The sequence below is a fragment of the Adiantum capillus-veneris genome, chromosome 16 (genome assembly GCF_014529385.1).
Source record: "Adiantum capillus-veneris isolate H3 chromosome 16, ASM1452938v2, whole genome shotgun sequence".
NCBI lineage: Eukaryota > Viridiplantae > Streptophyta > Polypodiopsida > Polypodiales > Pteridaceae > Adiantum > Adiantum capillus-veneris.
The window spans coordinates 12,669,730-12,678,824 of record NC_140946.1 but is presented as its reverse complement, the minus strand read 5'-3'; positions in this window follow the sequence as shown (position 1 = coordinate 12,678,824).

Sequence of the window (9,095 nt, the reverse complement as noted above, 5' to 3'; positions counted from 1 at the left end):
TCCGACCAATATAGAGCCACGGATGGAAGCAGAAAAGGGCTTACAGACAGAAGACGACGGCATGGAGGAGATGCTGGATGCCTTCTTCCAGACAAGCGAGGAGAACACAAACGAAGCAGCACCAGAAGCCGTGCGCCTATCTCCTGAAGACATGTTGAGGAAGTTGGCACGTCAACCAATCTATGAAGGCACCAAAATATCTGTTCTTTGTACTTGTCTAGCGTTTTTGAATCTTCAGTCAGTGTACGGGTGGTCAGATGCAAGCGTCACTGCTTTGTTTAGGTACGTAATTTACAAAAGAGATTTTCCGATTGCAACGGTGATGTGCTCGGAGAGCTTTTTAATTTAATGTGGCTTAAACAGGTTATTGCGGGAGCAACTTCTCCTGGTTGGCAATGAAATGCCCCCCTCCAGGCCACCCCCTCCAGGCCAGATGCAAAGCAACTTCTGACCTCAGTTGGCTTGGACTACAACAAGATTCATGCATGTCCAAATGATTGCATTCTTTTTCGCAATGAATTCGCAGATTGTCTGTCGTGTCCTAAGTGCGGAGCAATGCGCTACAAACAAGATGCAGTTGGCAAGACAGTGCCAGCTAAAGTGTTGCGGCATTTCTCTATTATTCCTAGGATAAAAAACATGTTTCGTTGTGGTTCCATTGCAAAGTTGATGCGGTGGCATTCTACAAATAGATCCACTGACGCAACATTTAGGGTGCCCGCTGATTCGAAGGCTTGGAGGCACATTGAAGATACCTGGCCACATTTTAAGAGTGAACCACGCAATTTGCGTTTGGGCATGGCAATGGATGGAGTCAATCCATTTGGCTTGAGAAGCTCGTCATGGAGCACTTGGCCTGTGTGCCTTATCAATTACAACCTCCCGCCGTGGCTTGCTATCATGAAGGGTCATTTGATTTTAAGCTTGATTGTACCTGGTAAGTTCAAGGCGAAAAACATGGATGTTTATCTAGCTCCACTAGTTGACAAGCTCCAGGAGTTATGGCATGGGATCCACATAGCAGATGCGGTTGAACCAGTAGGACAACAACATGCAAGGATCCGTGGACTTCTTATGTGGACTATGCATGATTGGCCAAGATACGGAGAAGCTTCTCGTAATGGTTATTGATTTACAAAATTCTCGCTATTCGCAAGCCCTTTGCCTTGGCCTGATTCATGCTTTGATATATGCAGGACTAACAACTTCGGGATACAGTGCATGTCCAATTTGCGGGCAATCTTTGGATGTGCGCTATTCTACCTCTCTTCGAAAGACAATTTATCAATGCCACCACCGTTATCTTCCAGATGGCCATCACTTGCGCGAAGGCCAGCTTGGTCGCGTCGAATGTCGTCCTATGCATGTACAAGAGTGGCGTCGCCGATGGGAGCAACATGAGGGGCAACCTGTTCTAGGAATGAAACGTTTGTCCATTCTCCATACGTTGCCATACTGGGGTGATCTACTAATTAACCATTTACTGGATCCAATGCATATATTCAAGAATGTGGGAGAGCTCCTCTGGAAGACAATCATGGGAATGAAAGACAATCGAGCTTCATGAGATGATTTGCAGTCGGTTGGAAAGATGCCAGAGCTGTGGCCTTTCACCAATGCAGCTGGTCAAACAAAACTTCCAAGAGCGCCATGGGTATTGCTAAAAAACGAAGAGCGACAAGTGAAAAGGGTGATTTTAGAGTTCAAGACGCCAACAGGATATATGCGATGTCTCAAGACAGCATTCACCCGTGATGATCAACTGTCAGGGTTGAAATCGCACGACTGGCATAAGTTCTTGCAATTTATTCTTCCAATTGCGATCAAGGGGTGTTTAACAGAGGAAGTGCGGACCTGCATATACAAGATTTCAGAGCTAGTGCGGTGGATCTCTTCCAAGGAGATACGGGAGGAATCTATTGCAGAAGGATGGCTGGTGCAAGAGTCTCTTGTATTGACGACCGAATTTCTATCCGTTTCTGACCCAGAAATGCCTCGACTATGGAGCGATGAGGAGGATGCAAGACTGGTGGGAGAGGAGCTGCAAGGGCAAGGGGTGCCGAAGAAAATGAACCTGGACATGCGAGAAAAGATCATGAAGTTCTGTATACTAAATTCAGCGCCGATGCAAAAATGGCTTGAAAGGTACGAAGAAGAGAAAGAGAGACGCAATCTAGAGCGACAGGATTTCAGGCGAAGTCGAACGACTAGAGGCTTACCCTTGCCAGACTCTCTCGCTCCTCTTCCTGAATTCCCTACAATGGCATGGTTGGACAAGACAGTGAGAGCAGCTCGACAGATCGGAGAACCCATATCTCTAGAAGAGGAAGAGCTGGCTATTGGATGTGACTGGAAGCATCATACATACATGGCACTGTGGTCGCATGGAAAGCATTTCAGAACACAACAAATTGATAGCAGAAGAAACATGTTTGACAGTGGGGTAATGGTTAGTTTCATGCAAAAGAGCAGGGCCAGTGCTACAGACACGAATGAGAGCACTAACAACCTGGATTACTATGGTCTAGTGTCAGATATCCTGAAAGTAAGCTTCAAGCGGTTTGAGATGTTTTTGTTGGATGTGAAGTGGTTCAAGGTGATTACTTCTGGTCGCAATGCAACGGTACACAGAGATGGAAACAAACTTGTGCAAATAGATTCTACAAAGATTTGGACAGATGCGAGCGACACATTTGCTCTCCCCGAACATTGCGAGCAAGTGGTCTTTGTACCGGACCCTCGAGAGCGACAATGGTGGTTTGTGGTTCAGGTTGCTCCAAGAAATAAACAAGTATTTGAAGGGAAAGATCTCCTGGAGGAAATTCAGTCAGACGACGTCCATACTACTGTGACATTAGATGAGATGGACAAAGGTATGGCAGAGGAAGCTGACAGATATACGAGGGATGACGCAGACGAGCCAGAATTGACACTTGTAGATGAAGATGCAATGGATGAAGACAATCTGCCAGAACGAGTTGGGGCAGAGTTATGTTTGCAATTAGAGATAGACTGATACGGTGCAAGATCTTATCGATGATGCCTCACTCGTCGAGGCCTAAGCCTGTAAGTGTTTGTGTGAAGACTTTGATTTAAAATTAAGCTTAAAGTTAATTTAAACAACTGTGTTCTGACTCTTTATTTTACTTTCTTTGTGCAAGACTTTAGTATGGCAGACGAGATTCCAGATCCCGCTTCCATGAGTGCAGATGCATTCATGGGCTTCGTTACACGGATGACGCCTGCTCAGATAGTAGAGGCTTCTCAGTATTGGGTAGCCAGAGGCACGGGTACTATGCCTCCGGGCTTCACACCCGAGGGCCCGACGCTTAGGGAGGGGACGCCTATGGGTACAACGCCTTCTTCTCCCATCACGGCCGCTTCGACACCTAGGGGTGGTGCAGAGGCGGGTACGTCCTCATCTCTGCAGCACAGACGCACTCGCCAATCTCGGCGATCGTCAGGTGGAGGTGGTGGTTGCTGTGGAGGAGGGTCCTCAGATGCTTCGACCCCTCCTTGCTCACGACCCTCGTCCTACCCAGGCACACCTCTCGACACACCTCTTGGCACACCTGCGACACCTTGGGGGGAACACGATCCTAGTGCCTCCAAGATCTATACTGTATAGGGAGATGGTTTCGTTGACATGGAGAGTCGGGACTGAGATGCGACAGCGGATTCGCCAGCTCGTGGAGCTGCAGTTTTCGACCAGCATTCTGACGTCTTGGGATCAGCAAGAAAAGGAAAAAGTCACTTACATAGTGGAGACCATCCTGAGAGAGTACCAGCCTGCTCTGGGTTCTTCCGTTGTTCCTGTGCGGTGGATCAAGGGTGTTGCACGGGACACCTTGAAACATCGACGAGATGCAGCTTGGAAGGCTTTCAGGACCGGCTCGCCGAAGCCTTCGGGCATCCCACACGAGACGTGGCTGCAGATAAGGGAGGATGAGCGGACAGCGGCCACGCGATTCAGACAACAGCGTGAGGCTGCGCAGGTACGACAGATGACTAGGGAGACATCTCATCTTGGCAGCGGAGGCTTCGACACCTTTGGCTATGACTTTGTGAGTTTCTAATCCAATCTTAACTATGGCGTTTTTTAAAACGCGATGAATCATGTATTCTTATTACTTTGATTTTTGTATAAACGCAGAATCTTGCAATGCATCGAGCTCCGACACGCGAGGAGGAGTCAGATGGATATCGCAGAGGTATCTATGAAGTACTGAATGATCTTGAAGCTTTAGGAGAGCCTGTAGACTGGGAGGCCTTACAGTCTCGCTAATCGCTTGAGGTGAGACGTTAATATGTGTAAGTTGATTTAATTAAGTCAGTATATGTGAAGTAATATCAATACTAATTTTGTGAGTTGTCCTACGTGCAGGTTGCGACGCCGAGTCATTAGTGGACCAGATTTCATATATATGCTTTGTGAGACACAGACAAGCTTCTGTGTCTCTTTTTTGTACAAACAGTTAGTGTTCAGACAGTTATTGTTTCCCTTATGGTTATGATTATTGTCATTGTCATTGTATAGACAGTTATTGTTTCTCTTTCTGGTTATGCTTATGGTTATTGTTAATTTTGTTTATGGTTATGGTTATCTGCATTATGGTTTTGATCAAAGTGGTTATAGCCGGTTATGGTTTTATGTTATGGTTATGCTTTTAATTTATGGTTATGGTTCGTTATGGTTATGCTTTTCAGTTGGTACGGTTGTCCTTCATTGGCCTTAAATCTCATGTGAGATCCTACATGGATAGCATGTATGAGGCGTATACATGATATGGTTTTTTTTGAAAAGTTTATGTAAAAAAAAAGAGAACTCTGCCGAAATTTCTGCACGCGGGAGCATGGTTGATATTTTGGTGCTGCTCGCTTTCTTGGGCAGAGGGCAGGACGTCTTTCGGTGGCTGTGTCCATCTTTTAACTGGGCACAGGCCAGGCTACCTGCCCTCTGCCCAAGAATTTTTTTTTCTGTTATGGTCGTCGCTATGTGCGTGGCAATCTGCATCGCTATATGCGTGGCAATCTACGTCTCTATATACGTCTATACCTGTGTCGCAAATAGCGACTGGTTTCACAGCGATGCGGTAGCGACGCGCCGCGTCAATATCTGCGTCGATGACACCTTATTTTGTTGTAGTGAAGTTTTACAATTTAAAGTCTCTCATGCATGATTCAAAGGTTGATTAGTTTCTAGCTCACTTGAAGTATGGAATTTAAAACAAGCCAAGAGCTGAAAATAATGCAATTTTTGAATGAATTTGAAGTGGCTCTTTAAACCAAATTTTACATTTTAAAGCTTTTCAAAAAGTTGGCTAACAACTAGCTCACATGAAATTTTACAATTTTTAGAGCTATCTATGAGCTAGAGATGACTGCAACTTAATGAAATGAAAATGAATGGCTCTCACTATCCAAATTTTATACTTGAAAGCTCTCAAAAAATTGTCTACACTAGCTCGAATGAAAACATTTTCACTCTAGACCAAGCTATGAGCTAGCATGTATACAATTTTTAATCCAAATAATTGGAATTGCTCTAAGTAGCCAAATTGTGCAATATTTTGCAATGATGACCCTTTCTTGGATCAATTGAAATCACACACCTGCAACAACCCTTGAAAATAAATCTCGATTGTTAGTGCATGAAAGCATTTGTCAATCATTACAAGCACTAAAAGCATGCTCAATCAATTCCATGCTCAATTTTAATGCACATTCCTAACCAAGCATCTTTGAATCATTCAATGGTGGCTTGCATGCTAAAAAGAATTCATTTTATTTTGCAAAGCACTAAAAGTGTAATGCCCAATTGCCAAATAGATGCACACAATTTTGAGAAATTTGCTCTCATGTAGCACAAGTCAAGAAAAGAGCGAGAGTATAATAGTCATAAGGTGCAACTAATTATGATAATTTATGAGTTAACTTAGTGGGCAAAATTTGCAATTGAGTGCATTAGATGCCCTTCAATGGAAGCCCCACACTTTGGAAACCGACCAACAACTTGTTTAAAACAACCAATTTTAATATTCGGCAATCATTTGACATTTAGCCCAAACACAAAATTTAACACAAAACACATCCATGCAAAGATTGTCTATCTTTGGCTATACAAAAAAAGCACGTGTGCATAAGCTCCTAGCTTAGAGGGTTCCATTGACATTCAAATGAGCTCAAAATATTAAATGCAATATACACACAGAAGAGTCGAGTTAAGCAGCTAATGTTGGTGCAATTGATCCAAGAGTCAGAATGATAGAGCTGCAGGGTGGTGAAAATGCAGGAGATGAGCCCATTTCCAGGCAAGACTTTGGGCGGAGCTGGGTGCAGTGCCAAAAGATGGGAATGACTGCTTATATATTTTATTTTATTTTTAATATATTTATTTATTTATTTTTGAAAAAAACTTTTTGTCATGATAGCACGATGTGTTGTAGCTCAGGCAGCAGGGCCGGTGGAGCCGGAGAGAGAGAGAGAGAGAGAGAGAGAGAGAGAGAGAGAGAGAGAGAGAGAGAGAGAGAGAGAGAGAGAGAGAGAGAGAGAGAGAGAGAGAGAGAGAGAGAGCCTAACTCAAGCTAGGGCGTTCTCTGTGAGCCGAGGACTGCGCAGGCACAGTGAGTGGGGTCGGCTTCGGGTCAACAGCATCACGTCGGTCCATGAAGGTGTCACGCCGAATCAGTATCCATTTTGGGGTGTGTGTGCCACTCAAAAGCTTCTCTTTCAATTGCCACTTCAATCCAAATTATCAATCATTGCAACTCGCGTTACTCATACCACTATCCATAAATACGCATACCAATTTGGTACAAAACATTGGTCAATTTAAACTCGATTTTTAATCATCGCAAATTTAATTGCTCATATCTCATGGCCCTAATCATCCAAATCCAATCGGATTTGTCATTTGGCTTGTATGGTTACTCATGAGTGAAAATATCCACAATTGAGCATTAATTAAGTGATGAATCTCAATTCTCAAAGCCAATTTGTGATCCATACATCAATTATTTGGCCAAATCAATCATCATAATTGGTAAAAAATACCAATTATTCATTTAAGCACCGGATTGTACATGCCATTGAGTAGACACACACACCCAAATTTAGGCCATGCAAAAATTACATCAATTCACATTGCAATGCTCAAATTGCAAACTCAATCAAGCATAAGTGAATGCATGCATGCTTAGTTTCTAAAAAATTAGCCCTATTTTTACCCAATCAAGCAATGCACACACTCAAAAATTAAGCACAAACGATCAAATTTGGCTCAATTGGCAATGCATTTAGGCTCACACCTAATGATTGCACACACTTTTTATGAACAATTCACAATCAAAAATTATTTTGGTGCCCCAATTGCCTCAATCATTGAAAATCAAGTGGACTTGGATGGGCATACACACTCAAATTTTGCCCGATTTTTTGGCAATTAGACCTATCCAATGTTTGAATTAGTTTAGCATACATATCAATTACATGATTGCATTCTCATGTACCATCAATTCCATCAATTTATATGCATGCACACACTCAAGGTTAAGTGCACACACACTTGAATTTTTTGACAGTTTTTTCCCCCCCTCTTTGGTGCATTATACACACAATGATTTTTATGCACAAACATGAATTATTGATGAGATTTAACCATTTTTTTGATACACACAAAGTTCATTAGTGAAAATTTGACTATCAATTTCATTCCAAGTGAATCAAATTAGGTGCAAAGTGTAGGTCAATTAAGTTACACACCTAATTTTAGCAAATACTTAGCAACATTGAACCACATTAACCAATAAAAAATTGACATGAGCAAGTGAGTGCACTTACATCGTAATTACACTCCAAGCTATTCCTTTGCTCCACACGAAGACGCATCATTGCACACACAAGTGTGTGCACCATCAAATCGGCTCCAAAATTGACCATTTGTAGGTCAAAAATCAAACACTAAAATCATCAAATTAGGCATAAATTAGCACAATTAACTTGATTAGAGTGATGATTCCACCTCTTACAAGGGGATTAATCATACATTACACTTCAAATGTTAGTAGTTAGGTTAGCAAGGTTAGTCAAAATCAATAAAAATTAGCATGAAATTTAGTATAATTAGATGGAAATGAAGCAAAATTAGCAAAAGTTAGTGAAATTGGGGGTTTGGGGTATTCGTAACTCAACATTAGCATCAATTCCTTGCACAAGCATCATCAAATCACACCAAAATTGAGTTACACACTCAAAAATTGAGAAATTAGTAATGAAATTACTCTATTCTACACATCTTAAACTCACTAACTTAGGTTATCGATCCCTGGCAATGGCGCCAAATGTTGGGAGGCGTTGTAGCACGACCTAATCGCAACCCACACAAAATTATCATGCATAACTGCTTCTTGGCCATATACCATCTTGAATGGTGTACAATCTATAGCCACTTTGTAAGCTGTATGATACGCCCATAGAGCTGATGTCAGCTTTTAAATCCCAATCTATGCGATGAGCTTCCACTGTTTTGGTCAAGATAGAAATTAAAGTCTTGTTAGTGCTCTTAGCTTGGCCATTTTCTTGTGGATAATAAGGTGTAGACTTATGGTGGGTTATCATGAAGTTTGTTGTAAGTTCCTTTATCACTCCATTTATAAAATAAGTACCATTGTCACTCACAATCTCAAAGGGACAACCAAATCGTGTAAAAAAGTTCTCAAAGAGAAACTTACCAGTTGACTTTGCATCAGTCTTGCGTGTTTCCTTGGCTTCCACCCACTTTGTCACATAGTCAATGGTAATGATAATATATCAAGATTGAGTGTTACAAATTGCCGGATTAATTGGGTCTACAAAGTATAAACCCCACTTTTCAAATGGTTGGGTCACTTTGATAGGATGTAAGGGCAACTTATCCTTTCGTTGTGTGATCTTGTAATGTTGGAATTCATCACACCCTTTTGCAAAAAGTAATGCATCCTTGAATAAGGTAGGCCACCAAAAATAGCCTAATTGCAACACCTTTCTAGCAAGGGTGGAAAACCATTAAGTAAAAAATTCACAATCTTCTCACTCCATTCAGGCATGGTCTCGACTAA